Source organism: Marmota marmota, unplaced genomic scaffold (genome assembly GCF_001458135.2).
Source record: "Marmota marmota marmota unplaced genomic scaffold, marMar, whole genome shotgun sequence".
Lineage (NCBI taxonomy): Eukaryota > Metazoa > Chordata > Mammalia > Rodentia > Sciuridae > Marmota > Marmota marmota.
Genome location: NW_025999925.1, coordinates 6,490,814 through 6,509,157, shown reverse-complemented (window position 1 = coordinate 6,509,157; position 18,344 = coordinate 6,490,814). Strand labels below are relative to the sequence as shown.

At 42.4% G+C, this 18,344-nt stretch overlaps 1 protein-coding gene across 3 annotated transcripts in view; it reads left to right on the top strand.

Moving 5' to 3' along the window:
- The first annotated feature begins 1,127 nt into the window (after nt 1–1,127).
- The window catches only part of Lhfpl2 (LHFPL tetraspan subfamily member 2), a 137,863-nt gene continuing 120,646 nt past the window's right edge, over nt 1,128–18,344 (top strand). The window contains exon 1 of one of the 3 annotated variants that reach the window (XM_015497830.2): nt 1,128–1,227. The gene's annotated coding sequence lies outside the window, so the exon portion shown is untranslated. Of the gene's footprint in view, nt 1,228–13,498; nt 13,825–18,344 lie in introns of those variants that run through there. The other 2 variants (XM_048800183.1, XM_048800184.1) reach the window with 2 other exon arrangements.

Genomic DNA, 18,344 nt, shown 5'->3' with positions numbered 1-18,344 from the left:
GAGCTGGTAAAACACAGATTGCTGGGCTCTCCATCTCAGAGTCTCTGAGTCTCCAGGTCTGGTATGGTGGGGAATTTGTGTTTCTAACGGATTCCTAGGTGATGCTGATGCTGCTGATCTGGGGACCACGTTTGAGAACCTTTGTGACCCAAGGCACTCATTGACCCCCTAGAGTGTGTTGCGTCAGGCAGACTCTATTCCTGAGGTGGGGGGCTATGGGTGATGTGTGCTGGTGGCAATCACCTCTCACTGAGGAATCTGCAATTTGGAAACACTGGTTCTCTGGAGATGCTGGAGGGAGCCCTGGCTCCACCTCTGATCACGAGGGTCTTCCTTTTGGTCCTCTCACAAGCAACCAGGAATATGGCACTTTAGGTAGCTAAAAAGAGTGGTCATTGCCTTCCTTCCATCCCATTCTGCTTTCTGATGTTGCTGAAAGCCTCTGAACCATGCCTTTCTCCTATACCTCTCTCACTGGCCTCAAGATAATATCCAATTCTCCTGAAATAACTGTAGGGATTTTTGTCATCTGAAACTCTCCAGTGGTCACCAACCATTTCTTTTGTGACTCACTCTGTTCTTGCTTCAGGGCATCTCATTGCCTCTAGTATGGTCAACTCCAGCTTTTCAGGGCTCATCTTAGCCCTCACTTGCTCTAGAGAGTTTCTTTTATCTCCCCTGGAATTAGCTGGTACCTCTGCAGAGGTTCACATTTCACCTTGTATTTCCCTTGCTTTGATTCCTATCATCTGTATCAAGATCAGGATTGCTACCTGTTTACTTTTCTTTGTGGATTATAAGCTTCCTGAGGGCAGGGAACCCAACACGTGTTCATTTGTGTGCCGCCAGGCATATAGAAGGTTCCTGGCACATAGAAGACTTTCTTAATTCTTCTGTGAAATAGATACTACAGCAGAGGAAACTGAGGCATGGTAGATTATGTACCTGGCTTACGATTGTCCTGTCACTGAGTCAAACTCAGGATTTTCACCTAGGACTATTTGCTCCAACCCCTTGGCCATGTGTCACTGGCCAAGTCTTTTGCTCTGAGGCTAAAGATCCCTAACTGTGGTCTGCAGTTCTCTATGGGGCCCATTAAATGATAGGCTTCTCCAAATTAACAGATGTGGCTTTTTCCTGTTGTTTTTCAGGTAAACTTGTAAACTGACTGTTGAGTTCACAGCTGACCTGTACCTTCTGCATTTCATTAAGAAGCACCTCAAACAGGTAAGGAGTTGTTTCCAGGGTTCACTTATGCCTAGGTGACTTGTCCCAGAATGGTATGAAAATGCACTCTGATGACCACCCAAAGCTGTCATTCATGAGAAAGAAAATCCTTGAATGTAGGATATCATTTCCTCTATGAAAGGAGGAGAATGGTCCTCTGCCTCTGTTGTGAGTTACTGGAGATGTTTAATGGATGCTAGTGAACTTCTCATCAATCAACATTCTTTCCTTCTCCCCTTCATTTGGAGCTGTGCTTTAAATTCCTCTTCCTCAAACTGGGCATGGTGGCACACACCTGTAATCCCAGCAGCTTGGGAGGCTGAGGCAGGAGGATCACGAAGTCAAGGGCAGCATCAGCAACTTAGTGAGGCCCTCAGCAACTCAATGAGATCCTGTCTCTAAATAAAATATAAAGGGCTGGGGTTGTGGCTCAGTGGTTAAGTGCTTCTGGGTTCAATACCCAGACCCACCCCCCATCCCCCGCAAAAAAATTCTGTTCCTCATTTAACAACCACCCAAAAGTTTACTATTATTTATTAGATCATCTGAATGAGAGGCACTTTGGAGTTTAGCCTTTTTCCAGCTATCTACTGAATAAATAGCTGTTTCTCTATCCCCACACAACCCCATGCTCTTGTCATGGAGTGCTTTGCTAACTTGTTTGTGCACATCCTTTTTCCTTTAGTCTGTGAGTTCTTTTCTCCCATCTCCCACCTAGCATGGTTCCTGATTGGAACACATTTTCAATCAATAAATGAATGTTTGAGAAAAAAAAAATGCCCTAGTAAACTGAACTAAGGCATAGCCCCCTGACACAGGGAATATCGTAATGTGATTCTAAACCAATTAAGTGATTTGTAGAGTGCCTTATGGATTAATTACCTGTTTGCTTACATTACCACACATAATTGAAAATTACCATAATATAGTTAAATCAATAGGAATTTAGATTCTTATCCCTATTGAAAAGTATAAAAAGTAAGGCTTTTTTTTTTTTTCATTATGTTTCTCCTGAATAGTGTAAGTGATGCCAGGTCATAGAACAGTGATGGATAAATGACAATCCATGGCCCTCAGCAACCCATCCTCTTGGCTGCACTCAGAGAGAAAACATTGTTAACCAGACCCTGGGAGTCCCAGCATCCCAGCCGTTGGCATGCAATAGGATTGAACATGTATCTAAATGCATAGGCAGGTAGGGAGGAAATAACTGACTTCCCCAATTTGGAAACCTAAAGGAAATAAAAATGTTTCTCAGTGGGTTGCGCACTTGCTTGAAACATAGCCTAGATTTAAATAATTTAATGAAAAGCTTTAGATAGGTATAGGATATCATTTCCTACATATATGTTTTTATTTTCTCCATACTTAGTAGGAGGGGGATACTAATTGGCTTGAGGTTGTAGAGCTTTATCCTGTGGAATAGAAACCCCCAGGGTGGTGATTCACTTGAATGGGACCTGGATCACTTCAGAAGTTGGTGGATGGTCGAATTCACTGAAACCTGGGCTTGTATTTAAATCTAACCAAAGACTACTTTTACAAAGGAGAATGTGGCCTTGAGGTTTTGCTCCTGCCTCCTATCTTTTCATTCTGCTCAGATAGCAGTCTGACTCATTGTTCAGCCTTTCCAGTTGCTGTTTTGGGCCTGTGCAGCCCTGGAACAAAGAGAAAGAAGTTGTCTTCCCATTTCTGTGTGTGCTTTCCACAACCTAATAGAGGTACCTGGCCAACAAACACATGTCAAAGCAATCACATATCCATGGTCCTCTACCTGGTGCTGATCCTAGCTGTATAGCCACCTGGAAGAGAATTTATGAACAACAAGCCAGTAACAGAAATTTGACTCCCAGCTGACTCCCTCATGGTCTTAAAGTTTCCTAGGGTTTGAGTAGATTTGAACTTTGCCCAGGAATTTCCAGTCTCCATGGAATCAGTTTGTCTATCATACTTGGAAAGTAAGCTAACAAAAATGAAATTAAAAGGCTCAGATGTTAAAATATATGAGTGGGGCTTTAGCCATCTTTGGAATTTGAGATATTCCTGAATATTTGTGTTGCACTATGCCTGAGGTGGCTATGTCCAGGGCCCTTGTATCTGTGCTTCACCTTGCCCAGCACATGAGGAGTGCTTACCAATTTATAATGGCTCTCCGTACCTTATGTTTTATAAAATAGTTCTCCCAGATTTGAAAAAATCACAATGAGATAAATCAAGAGGTTAGGTTATTGGGCTGGGCCCCTTCCCACAGGTCTGTATTCAGGCATACTTCACAGAGGTCTCTAGCTTAATTTTGGCTACTCAACATCATCCTACTTAGAACACCAAGAAGGAGTATAGTTCCTCAGTTCCTAGAGCTTCTGAACTTGGAATATGTCTTTCGTACATGTACTATGGTGTTATTCTTTCACTCAGTGAAATGTTTACACTTGCTAAAGATGGGACTGTGAGTGCCTCATTAGACAAATTCATAAATCAGAGTGTTTTTAATAAAGTTGTTTTGGTATGTTGACCTTGATCCAAAGACACTATCTTGTGTGGTCCCCTTATGTTGCAAGTAGGCTTTGGGAACAATAGGAATAGTGACAACTAGTGGACTCAGCAACTGGTCCACTGGCCTTGGACACCAGTGTCATTATCATCCTGAGTTGTGATTGACAGTTTCTTTTATTGATGAAATGCTGGAAACAGGTACCAATGCTTAAATAAACAAACAGGCTCCAATCAGGATCAGGTTTTTGGTGTTTTTGTTGTTGTTGTTTCTGGGTGAAACCTTAATGATCAGCTATAGTTCCTTAAAGAGGAAGCAAAATCTCCAAAATAGCCTTTCAAGTTTCAGTGCAAAGCTGGCTCCTTTATTGACATCTCTGGGAAAACTCTGCTGTGTTCCATTTCCAGATCTCAATCGATGCATAATTTAGGAACCACTTTTTCCTTGGATCAGGTAACTTGTCAGCTGTAATTTGTTGGCTGGTTTGTCTTATCCACTGTAGGGGTTTTGTTGTTGATTTGAAAAATTTACAGGCTCTTTTTTCTAGGAAAAGTTGATTTTTAGTAGAATACCTTGGACTTTTTACTTTACAGGACTAGAGGTGTTGTTTTAATCACTTTCATGGCCTCTTTTAGTTAGGAAATGACTTCCCCATTCCTTGGGGTCCTTTTAGGGTTATGGTCCTGAGTTTAAAGGAAACTTTTTAGAAAGCTAATTAATAAAAGCAACTTTTCCCAATAGACAAAGATAGCAAAAAAATTTTCTCCTTCCATCTCTTTTAATGATAAATCACTTCCATTTTATGATTCCTTTTCCCTGTAGATCATTCTTAAGATGAACAATTTCTGAAATTCCGTTTTCTCAGGTTCCTTCTTCAGATCTGGTGAAGCCTTGGTCTGCTTCCGTTAGCCTCACTCATGCCGATGTTTCCCCCGCTTGGTGGTGGTGCCCACCTCTCTTCTATCTCTGCATCCAGTGAGAAGCCCTCTTCCCTTTATGGCTGCAATCTGGAAAAGAAAACAAATAGCTGAAGCTCCCATTGTAGCCCAGCAGGCTGGGGAAAATAGTTATTCTCCTTATTTGTGGGTTCAAAGTGCATGTAACATTTTATGGGGGCGATCAGCCCTCCCAAGGTGCTGGCTTGAGTGGGCCTGTGTTTTCGCCTGGTGGACAATTAACCACGCTGACCTCCTCCTTTGCTTCGGCATTTCTGGCTGAGTTGACGCTAATGCTCTGAGAAGGGGCTGCTGCTCCTTTGAGCAGAGCACCAGGCCAGGGTGGGGAAACATTTGATCTTGTTCAAAGGGGATGTCTCTGAAGCATGAAGATTGAACTGATTGTGACCCCACCCCGAGGAAGGAGAAGCGCCCGCTGGAGAGCAGACCAGGAGGAAGAAGCCCCTGGTTACTAATCCCATTGGCCTGTGGGTCTTCAGGGTCTCATATCTGTTTAGAGGAGAGAGAATTGGAGTGGAAGGCAATAAAGCAGGCCTTAAAGAAAGGGGCAGGGGGTAATTTTATCTAATTTTGTGGTTGTTACAGAGGAATAAAAGACAGGAGATAATTTCATTAGCCCCTGTGAGATCTTTATTACAGTGATATGGCATTTTGGGAGGTGACTGTTTTCTTCCTGGTAAACCTCGAGTTAGGTTTCCACAGAGCCAAGGAGGGGCGGGGAGCCACATACCCTTTAAGTCCCTGTGGACGGGAACGTGTAGTTGCTCCTGTCGTAAGTGGGAGGCTGGGAGCTGCGAGTCCCAGTTTGTGACTGCCAGCTCCTCAAGCACATGATGCTCCAAGTGAACCTGAATCTATCAGGCAGGTGATTGCGTCTAGAGCTGGGATGTTTTACCTCTGAGGAAAGCTCATTGATCATCTGTTGCTGACCTGACTAGTTTGGGGCACGATAGTCATCCTGCACATTCTCTAGAGCTGAGCATTGTTCAAAGCCTTCAGCCACATGATGGGAAATTAGCAGAGGAGGGGGAGCGGGTGCCTCGGTGCCTTCTGTTTGCTGAGTACTGTGCTGTTCACAGTGTAGGCTCCTATCTGTTGCTTTTTAAAAGCCCTGCTGGGTTGGCAGGTATTCCTATCCATGTTTACAGAGAAGGCAGTGAGGCAAAGACAGCTCATGTGATTTGCCTCAAGTCTCCCTGGAGGGAAGTGGGGATCTGAATTCTATCCCTGGACTTATAACATTCAATTGAAGCTTTTTGTGTCATCATTAGAAGAAATGGGGGAGGAGGAGGAGGAGAAGGAAGAAGAGGAGGAGGATGCTAAGTTTTTTTCTGAGATGGGAAGATGGTGGTGAGTGGACAGTTCTATGTATCAGCCACCAGCTGGCACCATTCCCCAAGGCAGCTTGGTTTCTTTCTGAAGAGGGGCAGAGTGACCAGGGCAGGGAGACAGGGGATGGAGGGGATTGGCAAGGGGAGTGGGGAGCTGTCAGTGTGACGGACTGTCCTAAGCATACTGATGGCTGATTTCTTGAGTGCTTGTGATCAGGAGGGATGGCGGCATCCACTGTCCACCTCCCTCCATTCACGTTCTCACTGTCGGGTTGTTTTCTTGTCTTTAGCATCTCTTCCTCGACTCTGTAAATTTCTGCTTAATATTTGTGAACTTAGCTCTGACAAAAAGAGAACCTCTGTTGAGATGTGATAATAAAAACTGTATTAAAGATTAAAATGTTAAGTAAACTTTCAACCATTGCTTAGGTTCATATAGTTTGTATAAAAATCTGTTTTCCCCATTGATTCAGGAGATATTTCTCCCCCTCTCAGTTGACCATGGAGGCTGTAGATCCCTTCCTTTCTGGTGGGCATGGTGCTCTTAAGAACTCGTAGAGGTGAGAAAGTGCTGTTTGTTTTCCTGTGATGTCATGGTTTGTTGAGGGCGGGGGGTAGAGAGGGTAGATCTTCACTGGTTTCACTAATGCTTCCCCAAGTCCCGAGGAAGACTTTCTGCCCTCTGTTCCCTTGAAGCAAGAGTCCTCTAGCTTTGGCCCTGTGTGGTTCCTTTCCTTCAGGACTGTGGCTAATCAGAAGTTGGCTGCACTTCAGTGCCTCTTAAAAGCTTTTCTCTCTGGCTCTGTTCAGGAAGTTGAAGTGCAGTGTCAGAAATGATGTGAGTTGATGAAGAAGACATAAACAAACCCAGGCAACATGTGAGGAAGGCTTGGCAGCATGGCTGCTGTTTTGCTGTAGTTTTGATCTGAAGGAACCAGATTTCCTCCACGTGGAAGGTTCCTGGGCCAAGAGGCCTGAGATGTGCATGTCCGTTGGTCTTCCAGATTAGGGCACCTCTTAGTCTAATGAACTCTGGGATGAAAACATGTAGTTTATGGTTGGCAGAATGGAGATAAGCCACATGGCTGCAGCCAGAGCTATATGAATGTGGAGTTAAAATAGCATCTGTTCAGGGGAGCAGAACATTTCAGAATACTTTGGTCCTCTCTGGGCATCATTGCAGAAAGTGGAGAAGAGGAGAGCTGGGAGGGACTTTGTAGAGCTTCTTGTCTGAGCCCCTTATTTCAGTTTGAGATCCTGAAGGACTTGGTGGAAGCCCTGTGAGGGTAGGCACCCTTGTCTATCTTATTTACTCACCTTCATATCTCTGCTCCCTGGCGTGTATAAGGTGCTTAACATGCGTTTGTTAAGTGAATGAATGCTGGAAATGAAAATACCACTTCTGACTCCCCGTATAGTGCTCTGAGATATATACAGGCTGCAGAGTCCGAAAGAAGGGGTGCCAGGTAGCTTTTATGTAGTTAAGATTTTCTTTAGATTACATATCGGTTAGAAAATGGAACTGTAATAAGATCTAGCTGGTTTGTTCAGGTTGGTGGTGAGTTTCAGGGAGAGGCGGACCTACTCAGGCTTGGCGGGTAGGTGGCCACATTGCTCTGCACCAGGGACCCCTTTCACATTGGGTTCCATGTCAGCAGTGCCCTGGGGACTTGGGTGCCTCTGCCTCCCTGGAGGAGTTGGGATGACTGTGGAATATGTGGGCTGAAGTTACCCCTCTCCCTAAGCTTACCCTCCCCTGTGTCCCAGTGGCTGCAGGTGTGACTGCGAGGTCCTGGTGTTGGAGACTGTGGCAGCAGGAGAAGGGCTATGTTTTCTACAGGGTATCTACTGCTGTCCCATCCTATTTTGAGAACTTCAGACTTGCTGTTGTGGGCCACAACCAAGGAAGCCAGGTCTTGCAGTGGGCTGTGCTTAGAAACCCACAGTGGGAAACCCGGTGTGGTCAGAGGCCACACCGCTGCTTTTTAGACTGGCCACTTAAAGCCTTGCCGTTTGTTTACCTCCCTTATTTAACTTTCTGGTTAATTCACAAACAAAAAAGAGATTTATGATGACAGTTTAAGGAAGTTTTAAAATTTAGAATAATTATAGGAGATTAATTCAGGATTAAAGGTCGCTAAAGGGAATTTGTAGTCAAGAAAGTTTCTTTAAATTCACAAGTGCTGACCCGAGGAGACATGGCTTTTTGCCATTTGGTAGGTTTAGTCCACGTACTCAAGTCTGCCCTCCCCTTACGGCTGAGAATGTGTCTCTTTAAATGGACCTTCAGGCTTCACCACTTGCCTGTGATGTTTTGGGGGAGACAGTACTTTCTCTGGGCACTGCTATAGTTTGCATCTGGAATGTCCCCCAAAGGCCTGTGTATTAAAGGCATGGTCCCCAGCCCCTGGCACAATTGGGAGATGGTAGAAGCTTTAAGAGGTGGGGTTTATGGAAGGGGATGTCCTCAAAGAGGATAATCTCTTTCTATTTCTGGTCTTGCCTGTGAGGTTAGTGACTTTCTCTGTCACATGCTTCTGCCATGGTGTGTTTCTTTGTCAAAAGCAACAGGACCAACCAACCCTGACTGACGCCTCTAAAACTATGAACCAAAATAAACCTTTACAGGGCTAGGGGAGTAGTTCTTTGGTGGAATGCTTATACAAAGCCCTGGGTTCAGTCTCTGAGAGCTGCAAACAAAATAAGAGAACCTTTCTTCACTTTAAGCTGCTTTATCTTGGTTATTTGTTACAGTACAAAAAGCAGACTAACACAACTAACCATTTTCATGGGGAGTTTCCGTGCTACCTCTGGAGGTACGGGGGGAACATGGTACCTTCTGGAACCCCCTTTTACTATTTGCCTGACTTCTGTTATCTTTCTATGAACTCTTCTTTCTCCCTAGAAAATATATAGTAGACAGCCCATCTCCTGGTGGTACAGAACACCAGCTGTAGTCAAACACTGATTGAAGACTGCACAAAGAGCCGGTTGGGTTCCGCCTTTTGCTCTGTATTAAAGATCACAGGGCTTCTTGATGTAAAGCTGGCAGGCTTTCTGCAGGCCAGAGGTCAATCTGAGCAGGTCTCCATAGCAGCAAGAAGAGTTATTACTGTTGTCTGGGTTATTAGAACTTGAACAAAAAGAGCAAACTTAAACTCGCTCAGTGGCAAGTGCTTTGTTTTTTTGTTGAGAGGCTTTGAGAAGTGATTTTGGGGCAGTGTCCTTATAGTGTGGAGTTCTCGTGGTGGCTATTATTAGTGCTGAGATAGTTATGTGTGAGTTGGTCCTGTTGCGTGGTGCTAGCAGAGTGCTTGGGAAGAGTATAGTAAATATTTACTTGATCCCAAAAAATCCTATGTGCAAAACCCCTATAAATTAGAAACAAATTAAGAATACATACATGCTGATAGTTTATTTGAAAAATGTGGTTTCATTCATTCATTTATATATGGGGATTCTTTTCATCAGGATTCTTGAAGGTACAAACAAAATTGAGGTGGAAATACCCCATTCTCTCAGACATGATGAGCCTTGAGCTTTTATGGAAGGTGTTTTAGAACCCTGTAGTGGAAAACTACAGGTTTGGTATTGCTGTTGATGAAAGCAAAACCTTTCATTTAAAATTTATTTGCCAATTTTATTGCATGTGATATAGTTTCAATACAGGTGTTCTCCCTCTTTCTCTCTCTCCCTCTCTTTCTAAAGTGCTATGTGACTTTATAACCATAGTGACAGAAAAAAGTTAATGGAGAGCAGTAGTGCTTATGTTTACAAAATCAAATGCTGAAATGCCTGGAGTTCTGTATTCATAGAATTCCAACTCACTAAAAACTAATGCTGTTAGCAGATTGGCTTATATCCATAGTTTTCTTATTGCAAAGTGAAGTAGAATGTGTGTACTCCTTAATTACACCCGAAATAAGATATAAATCACTTAAGTACTGTTTTCTAAAGAGTAGGAGTGAAAGAATCAAAGTTTGAGGCTACTTTGCAAGAATTTGCTCCTGTTTTTACAACAGAAATCTGAGAAGTCTTTAATCTTTTCTTCCATTTGTATTTTCTATATTTTCTCTAGATTTCCTTGCTTACTGTGTATACTCTTTTCCCACAACTAGGATAAAATCCCTGATTGTCACCCCCACTTCATCACCCCTCTTGTAAGGCTAGATTCTTGGGGTCTTAATGAGGGGACCAGGTTCTTCCCCCAGCCACACCACTCTCAAAGGAGTCTCATTCTGTATCCTCTACTCCTTTCTGAATCCTAGCTGTAGTTCAGAGACAGCCCAGCTCAGCCTGAATCTAAAGACTGTGCATTTTCTGTACCCTAAAAATGTCAGTGATTATATACATAGGGTTAGATTTTGTTTGGTAATTATGTAGCCTCTTAACAATTTTTACCAACTGAGAAATAATGGAGAACCTATCTCAGACTCTTTGGAGAGAGAATGCTTGGGAGATAGCTCTTCCTTGCTCCGTTTTTCTCAGTGAAGATGGTCTCAATGTGTGGTGATCCAGCCTTGAGAATTGGGCAGACTTGAGGTCTGATCTCTGCTCCCCACTCAACAGGCTTGTGACATAAAGCATGAGGACTTAGTTTTCTCATCTGTAAAATAGGGATAATCACGCCTATTCTGTGGAACATTATGAGAACTAAATGAGGTAATCTACATAAGGCCTGTTTCTACCTGGACTTTACATAGTGGGAGCAAGTCAGCTTGGAGTAGTCTGGTGCCTCTTGCAAGCTTCTCCCTAATAGTTTCCCTGTGGCTTTCCAAGGTGCTCAGAGTGTTGTAGCTAAAGTTGTTTTTGGGCGTGTAGCATGTATTGCTTTTAATTCCTGTCACTCTGTTCATGACAGAGCTTGTTGGTGAGTTTCCTGGTGCCCTGTGCCTTGTATTATTTACCTTTGCTCTAGAGGAAATTGGCATTTATTGGGACTTCCTTTGCCTTTGGGATCAAGGGACTTCTAGAATGTGTATTTTGATGGGAGTTAAAATTAATAGTCATTTAACAAATTAAGTTAGCATTGTGGTCAGATTTGTTAGAGAGAGTGTGTTTTGGGGGTGGAATACCTTCCTGGTGAGTGCCAGTCTTGGTGCTGATCTGCTTTGTGGAATAGTCAAGACCCTACTTTCTGGGCTGATATCTTAGTTGGGAAGGGTGAGGCAAAGCCCCCAGATTGTGTAAAAAAAGTGTTTATGTTTGTCCTGGGAGAATAGCAACATCTCACACACCATTAACAGGCTTGGCCTGCCAGCAGTCCTGTGTTACAGTATGCAGCAACCTAGCAGTGTAATTTATTTTCTTCAGGGAAATGTGGTTTTATGTGCCCTGTATCAGTGTCATTGAAACCTTGTTTTAAGAGGAAAACAGCAATTAATGTTTGGAAATAGGAAATAGCTTTACAAATTTGTGGTGGAAGAGACCCAATAAAAATGACTATCAGGAGTTCCCTGAAGGTGTGTGTAAGAGTTTATAAATGGTGTTTTCTGTCTAGTAACTTGGCAGCTTTTGATTTGTAAGTATTAACTGAAGTATGACTGCCCAGACAGCTGGGTCTGTGAGGGTATTACGGCAAGGAAGAAAGTAACTGCATGGATACACACAGGCCAGCATCTGTGTCATCTTAGGGACAGGTGGCAGAGGTCGGGGGTGTGTTTGGCCAGAGGAGGCCATGTCTGTGTCATTGCTGCTATTGTTCTCCTGCTGGGAGATGACAGATGGAAGAGCCTGCACTGAAAGAGCAGCTATTAATCTGTAACTCTTGGTTTGCTTGCACCCATGCATAAACATTTCAGCTCTTATTTTAAGAAATGAAAGACCACAGCATGTGGGAGCCACTAAGTACTGAATCCTTAAAGTTGATTCTTGTGTATGTGTTTGTTTTTAGTATTACTGATGAGTCTGAGTTACCTAAATTAAAAGTAACTTTTTTTAAAACTTTTTTTAGTTTTAGATGGACACACTATCTTTGTTTTGTTTTATTTATTTATTTATTTATTTATTTAATGTGGTGCTGAGGATCGAACCCCGTGCCTCACGCTTGCGAGGCAAGCGCTCAACCACTGAACTACAACCTCAGCCCCTAAAAGTAACTCTTCATTATTGTGTTAAAGAATGGTTTCATGAAGAGAATTAGTTTCAGACTTTTAGTTGGAGAACTTTTTTTTCCCTTGGTGGTAGTGGGTTTGAACTGCTGTGGCTCTACCACAACAGAGCTGTATCCTCATCCCTTTTATTTTTTTATTATTATTATTTATTTATTTATTTTTTTTTTTGAAAGAATTTTCTTTTAATATTTATTTTTTAGTTTTCGGCGGACACAACATCTCTGTTTGTATGTGGTGCTGAGGATCGAACCTGGGCCGCACGCACGCGAGGCGAACACGCTACCGCTTGAGCCACATCCCCAGCCCTTATTTTTTTATTTTGAGCCAGGGTCTCGTTAAATTGCTGAGGCTAGCCTCAAACTTTTGATCCTCCTGCTTCAGCCTCCTGAGTAGCTGGAATTTCAGGCTTATGCCACCATGCCTGGCTTTAGCAGGATTCTTTAAAATGAGATATTTCTGTGGAGCTGCAGCATATGTGTGTGTAACTCATAGCAATTAAACTATGCATGCATAGTTCAAAACAGAGGGAGAGAAATAACGAAATAATGTGGAACTGCTCAGCAGTCAGCTCAATGAGAGAATGTGCCTGAGAACAGGATTTATCAACCTTGGCGCTATTGACGTTTTGCAGTGGATAATTCTTTGTTGTGAGTGTTGTCCTGTGTATTATAGGAGGTTTAGCAGCATCCTGGCCTCTCCTGACTGGATGCCAGTAGAACCTTTCTCCTTTAGTCAGGATACTGAAAGGTGTCTCCAGACACTGCCACGTAAACGTGCCCTGGGTAGGGAGAGGGCATCACTGTCCAGGCTGCAAACCTCTGCCCTGGTGTGGCAGGGATAGAGGTGCTTTTCAGTCTGTGGCTCCCTTTGAGGATCTTCTTTTTTCTTCTTTTTTTCTTTGCAGACTCTAAAGGATGGCTCTGAGCCAGTTAGTTCAGAGCATTAAAGATTTATTCCTCAAGGAGAACAGCCTCAGTGAAATCTCTCCTAGAAGTTTGTCAAGGCTATAGACATGTAAAGAAAAGTGATTGATCCATTGACACAAATCTTTTTTAGCCTTTTCAGTTCAGAATTTCTTGGTATTAATGGTCTTATGGCTGATTTCTAAACTCTGAGTTTGTTTAATACTATTGTGCTACATCTCTGCTGTTTTGATTGTTTTTTTTTTTTTGGAGGGGGGTGGGGGGAATCATTCTGGTTCCTTTTTGGGCTCAGAGTCCCGAAACAGGCCACTCTGAATCTATTCACTACCAGGCCTAGTATAGCTTACCTTTATCAGGGTTTTTGAATTATTATTATTATTATTATTTTTGTAGTATGATAGAAGAGGTTCTGGATTTTAAAATAAAATCTCTCTCCTTGACTCTGGGTGGGCTGTCACTACTCCTGAGTGTGACAGAAGTGTGCCACGTCACTTCTGAGTCTGGATCACGGAAGGGCACACAGTTTCTGCTTTGTTGGCTGGAACGCTGTTCTAGTCTGGAGCTGCTGTTTACGAAGCCTGACTACCATAAGACTGTTATGGCAGAAGAGACCCCATGCCAGTGGGTAGTCTCAGCTGAAATCAGTCTTTCAGCCATCTCCACGTGTGAATGAAGCCATCTTGGATCCTGGAGACTAGACATCCACCAGCTTAATACCAGCCATGGCCTCTGCCATTGCCACAGGGAACAGCTGCTCCTTGCTCAAATTCTTGACTCATAAATGTAAGTCACTATTAAAAATTGTTGTTTTAGATGTGGCTCAGTGGTAGAGCGCTCGCCTAGCACATGTAAGGCACTGGGTTCGATCCTCAGCACCAAATAAAAAAAAATGAATAAAGTAAAGATATTGTGTCCAACTACAACTAAAAAAAATTTTTAAAAAAGAATTTCTTTTTTAGTTGTACATGGACACAATACCTTTATTCTGTTTATTTATTTATTTATTTATTTTAATGTGGTGCCGAGGATTGAACCCAGTGCCTCACACATGCTAGGCAAGCACTCTTCCACTGAGCCACAATCCCAGCCCCTGTTATTTTGAAGAATTTTTAAAGAGTGATCCTACTAATATATAAGTTCTGCCCACTTTGTTGACTTCGGTGATTTTTGGGTGTAGTCTATGAAAATATTACCAAATATTTTAATTATAATAAATATGCTTAATGGCCACTATTGAACAACAACAATAAAGGAGATGTTGCTCTGCTTTCATCTGGATGCAAGAGTCAGAGCCCTGTCCTATCCTGTGTTATTGCTCTCATGTCTCAAGGCAACTCTGGACCCTCCCTGAAGTTCATATTTGAATATTTTGAAATTATTCTTACAAGGAGAGATCAGTTTGTCTTAAATTCAGGCCTGGGGTTTGTATGCACTTTAAAAGAAGTGTCTAAAAAATGGTAAAAGCAGCACCTGTGCATGCAGAGAAGCACATCTATGTACCTACTAGCAGACATAACAAACTGTCTTTTGGGCTGAGCCAGTGGAAGGAAAATAATTATTTAAATGTGTCTCTTTCTTACAAGAGTAGTAATAGTTTTCATATAAATGTGAAGTTACCGGAACTTTTAAGAAACCCGAGCAATGGCATAATACTTATCATAAGGAGGGACTGTGACACTTCAGATCTTGAGACTGTGTAATGAGTGCTTCTGGTAATAGGGGCTGGCTTCAAGAAAGTCAGGATTAGTAGCCCACATGCAAGGTTTTCCTTATTTGGGGCAGGTGGGCTGGTAAGCTACCTTTTAGCAGGTGGTTCCAAAATTCAAAGAAGTCCAACTTGTTAGAGATGTGGACTGTTAATCCTGATGTCAATGGGAAGAGTCGGACTCATATCAGGAATGTCTGTGATGTTGCAAAGAGAGCAACAGATATTTTCTAACAAAGGCTATGAAGGATTACCAGTGAAAATCAGACTTCCCTAGGGTTACTGTGAGGATCTTCCATATCCTCAGTTCTTTTTGCATCTTTTTCTATCTTCTCTGAGTCAGTAAACAGACAGGGATTAGGAGACATAAGAATTGGCATAGTTTTCTGAAATTTAAATGTGACTGCCTTGGGATTCTTACTACAATTCACTTTCTGGCTTTGAGTTTTGTGTAAAATGCCCTCAGAGGCAGTCTATTATCAGAGTAGTTACTAAGGAAACCTGGAAAAAGAGATTTGGGTTTGCCTTTGTACTCTGAGAATGAGGAGTAGAAGAACAGAGAATGGAGTGAAGGAGGAGGACAAGGGGCTGGGGATATGGCTCAGTTGGTAGAGAGCTTGCCTTGCATGCACAAGGCCCTGGGATTGATCCCCAGCACCACAAGAAAAAAAAAAAAAAAGGACAAGTAGTACTTCTGAAATGCTAATACTGCCTCCCATAGTAGAGGGAAGTCAAAGCCTTCTTCAACATGTGGTAGAGAAAGTCTTGAACTTTGAGTTATAAACTGTGACTAACCAAGATAAATCAAGCTGGTAGAGTCACATGGTTAGAAGACCAGGCTTTGGAAAAGACTGTTGGTTTGGAACCAGCTCTAACAATTTACCAGCTGGGTGATCTTTGGAATGTTACTTGAAGTCATTTTTGTGTTAGTTCCCTTGTTGGTAAATTGGGGCTAATCATACCTCTTGGGTTCTTGTGATGGTAACAGAGATGAGAGGTTTGTGTGTCTCATATGGTGAGAAGCACATCTATTAGTCTGATGTAGAACTGATTTTTAAATATCAGAGGTGGAGTTTAGAAGTAAATTCTTTCTCTTTAAAATGATTGAACTTTACACAGAGCCTCAGGTGTTCATGTGTGGGTAGAGTGAGCTTTCCTGCCATCTCCCACTCTCTTGAGACCCAGGGGGAGTTTCCTGGCCAGTGGAAGTGGATCCAGTTGCTCTAGCAGATTCCTCTTTCGGGCTCTGTTTCCTCAGGGCAAATGGAAATACCCTTGATTCTTTTGTAAATAACCAGGCAAACTGGTCACACTGCCTCAAGCGTTGAGAGTAACTAGACCAGATTCAGGGCCAAGATTATTCAGGCATATTTCACACACAGAGCTGTTTTAAACCCAGAGGCAAACCCTGTCGTCCACTAATATTCCCAACAGCATTGGCACCAAAATGAACTTCAGTCATCAAGCATTATTTCTAAAGCTTCTTCTTCGACTACTGTATCCAAGGAAACAAAGTGTTATGAAGTAGCATTTCCTTAGGGTGTTCTAGGTTGTGGAGAGGATGTCGCCAGGGCTCTCTCAAAGTAGTTTACCATTTCCCATTATCCTCCCCGTAATCAATCCTTTGGAGACCCCATTTGTACCCCACCTGATGAATCTGAGTCAGAAGATGGACATTTACCCAAGACCATTCAACCAATAAACAGTAGAACTCGATTTTAAATCATAATTTTGCTTGATTCAAAGTCTGTTTTAAATCATTATTCTGGCTAGCCTTAATATGAAATAAGCATGGATAGTTCAATTTGAATTGATTTAAAATTTTCACCCTGAGAATTATAAGCAAAGAAGAATGAAGATCACTGATGACAGAAGGTTGATCATATGTAAACAGAAGAGAGTAATAATTTGTATCTGTTTTACAGCAGGTACTGTACATTTGTTAATATATTTAATCGTGCATCTTCTTGAGCGGGCATTAGACCTATTTTCATAGAGAGGTGATAGAGCCTCAGTGAGCATAAGAAACATGTATGAATAACGCAACTAGCAGGTGGCAAAGTGGGAATGTGAATCCTTCTCTCACCATGCTGTGCTTGAAAAGCATGGGAAGCTTTCCTTGCCTGTTCCCTTCCAGTTACCTCTAGGGTACATGGGGGTAATCCTGAACTTGTGAACCAGAAAAAAAAGAGTACATGTTCCAAGTCTGTCATGGTCTTATAGAGCCAGCTGCATCCATTTTCTTCTTTTTAAAATTTTTTGTTAGTGCATTATAATTATACATAATAGTGGGATTCGTTATGCATTCATTTCTTATCCAAGAAATTTACCCTTATCATAAAGAGAGAAGCAAGCCCATAATGGAGGTAGAAGGCTGGTAAAGGAAGCATGACCTCTGCCCCTCTGGGGAACCTGGAAAAGGGCTTATAGGAATTTCACATTCTGTACCATCAAATGTGTCAGCTTCTGTGCACAACTGGCCATCCCATGGAGCTGCCTCATCCGTTCATGCTTTGTCTGCCAGGTGTGCGTTTGGTGGAGATTCCTGGGGAGAGAGGCTGGTGAGTCTCTGTGCTCAGGCGATTCGTGGACCATCCCATGTGTATTATGAAGGGTGGCCTGGGCTCAGCTTTCTATCATTAGGAGAGTATAATCTCTTTAGCTCCCAGTGCCAGCCTTAAGGGCTCTTTAGCTGTAGGACCAAGTGCTGCTGTGAAGTGAGGCCGGTGCTTCCATGACAGCTGCTGGCACCAGGCCCCTGGGCCATCACTCTCCACAGGAGCCAGTTTTGTAGAAGTGATTTGGAGAATCAGGGGAAGGAGAGGCAGCCTTTGTGCAGAGGAAATGTGCCATGGGTAGGTAGTTGACTGCTTATTAGTTTACTCTTTCAGCCAAATTATTTTTGTTGCTGTTAAAAATTAATTTTAATAATTGTTTTTGGATCAAGCTGTTGAATAACTGAGCCAAATTTTCATGCCCAATGAACTTTTATAGCAAACTCTCCTCTCTTTATGGGATTATTATGAGGATGATATTTGTAAAGTGCTTTCACCGCTTACAGGAAGGTTCTGGATAAATGGCAGTCATATTTTCAGAGTTTTGGAGAAATGGTTATACAGTGGCATTCCAGTTCTGAATGGTGCAACTCATACTCTGCTATTAGTGACTCACGCTAGTGGCTATTTTCTTATTTTTAATTTCTAAATGGAAATTTGGGCAAAAGAATGGGGTGATTGTTATGTTTGCATAAAATTATTCAACTAGTCAAAAGAAAATCTCTTTAATTTGAAAAGAAATATTTTCACAGTATGGGAATTTGAATAGTAAGTAGTAGACAGTAGGAAATGCTCCATTGTCAAGAGTAGCTAACTTTGTATTCATTGGTCACAAAATGTTGTAGTCCTTTATTATAAAATGCTTTTTTGTCTGTTCTTTTTTGGAGGAAACAAAAATAAAAATAAAAATAGTTTGGTGTGTCATTTCAGAGAGAAATTCATTCCCTAGAAAGGGCCACCTTCCCAAGGACTGTGGGATTTTAGTGCGTGAAGCACATCCCGTGCTTGTGTGCATCTGAGCGCTGGTCTGTGCCACATGTGGG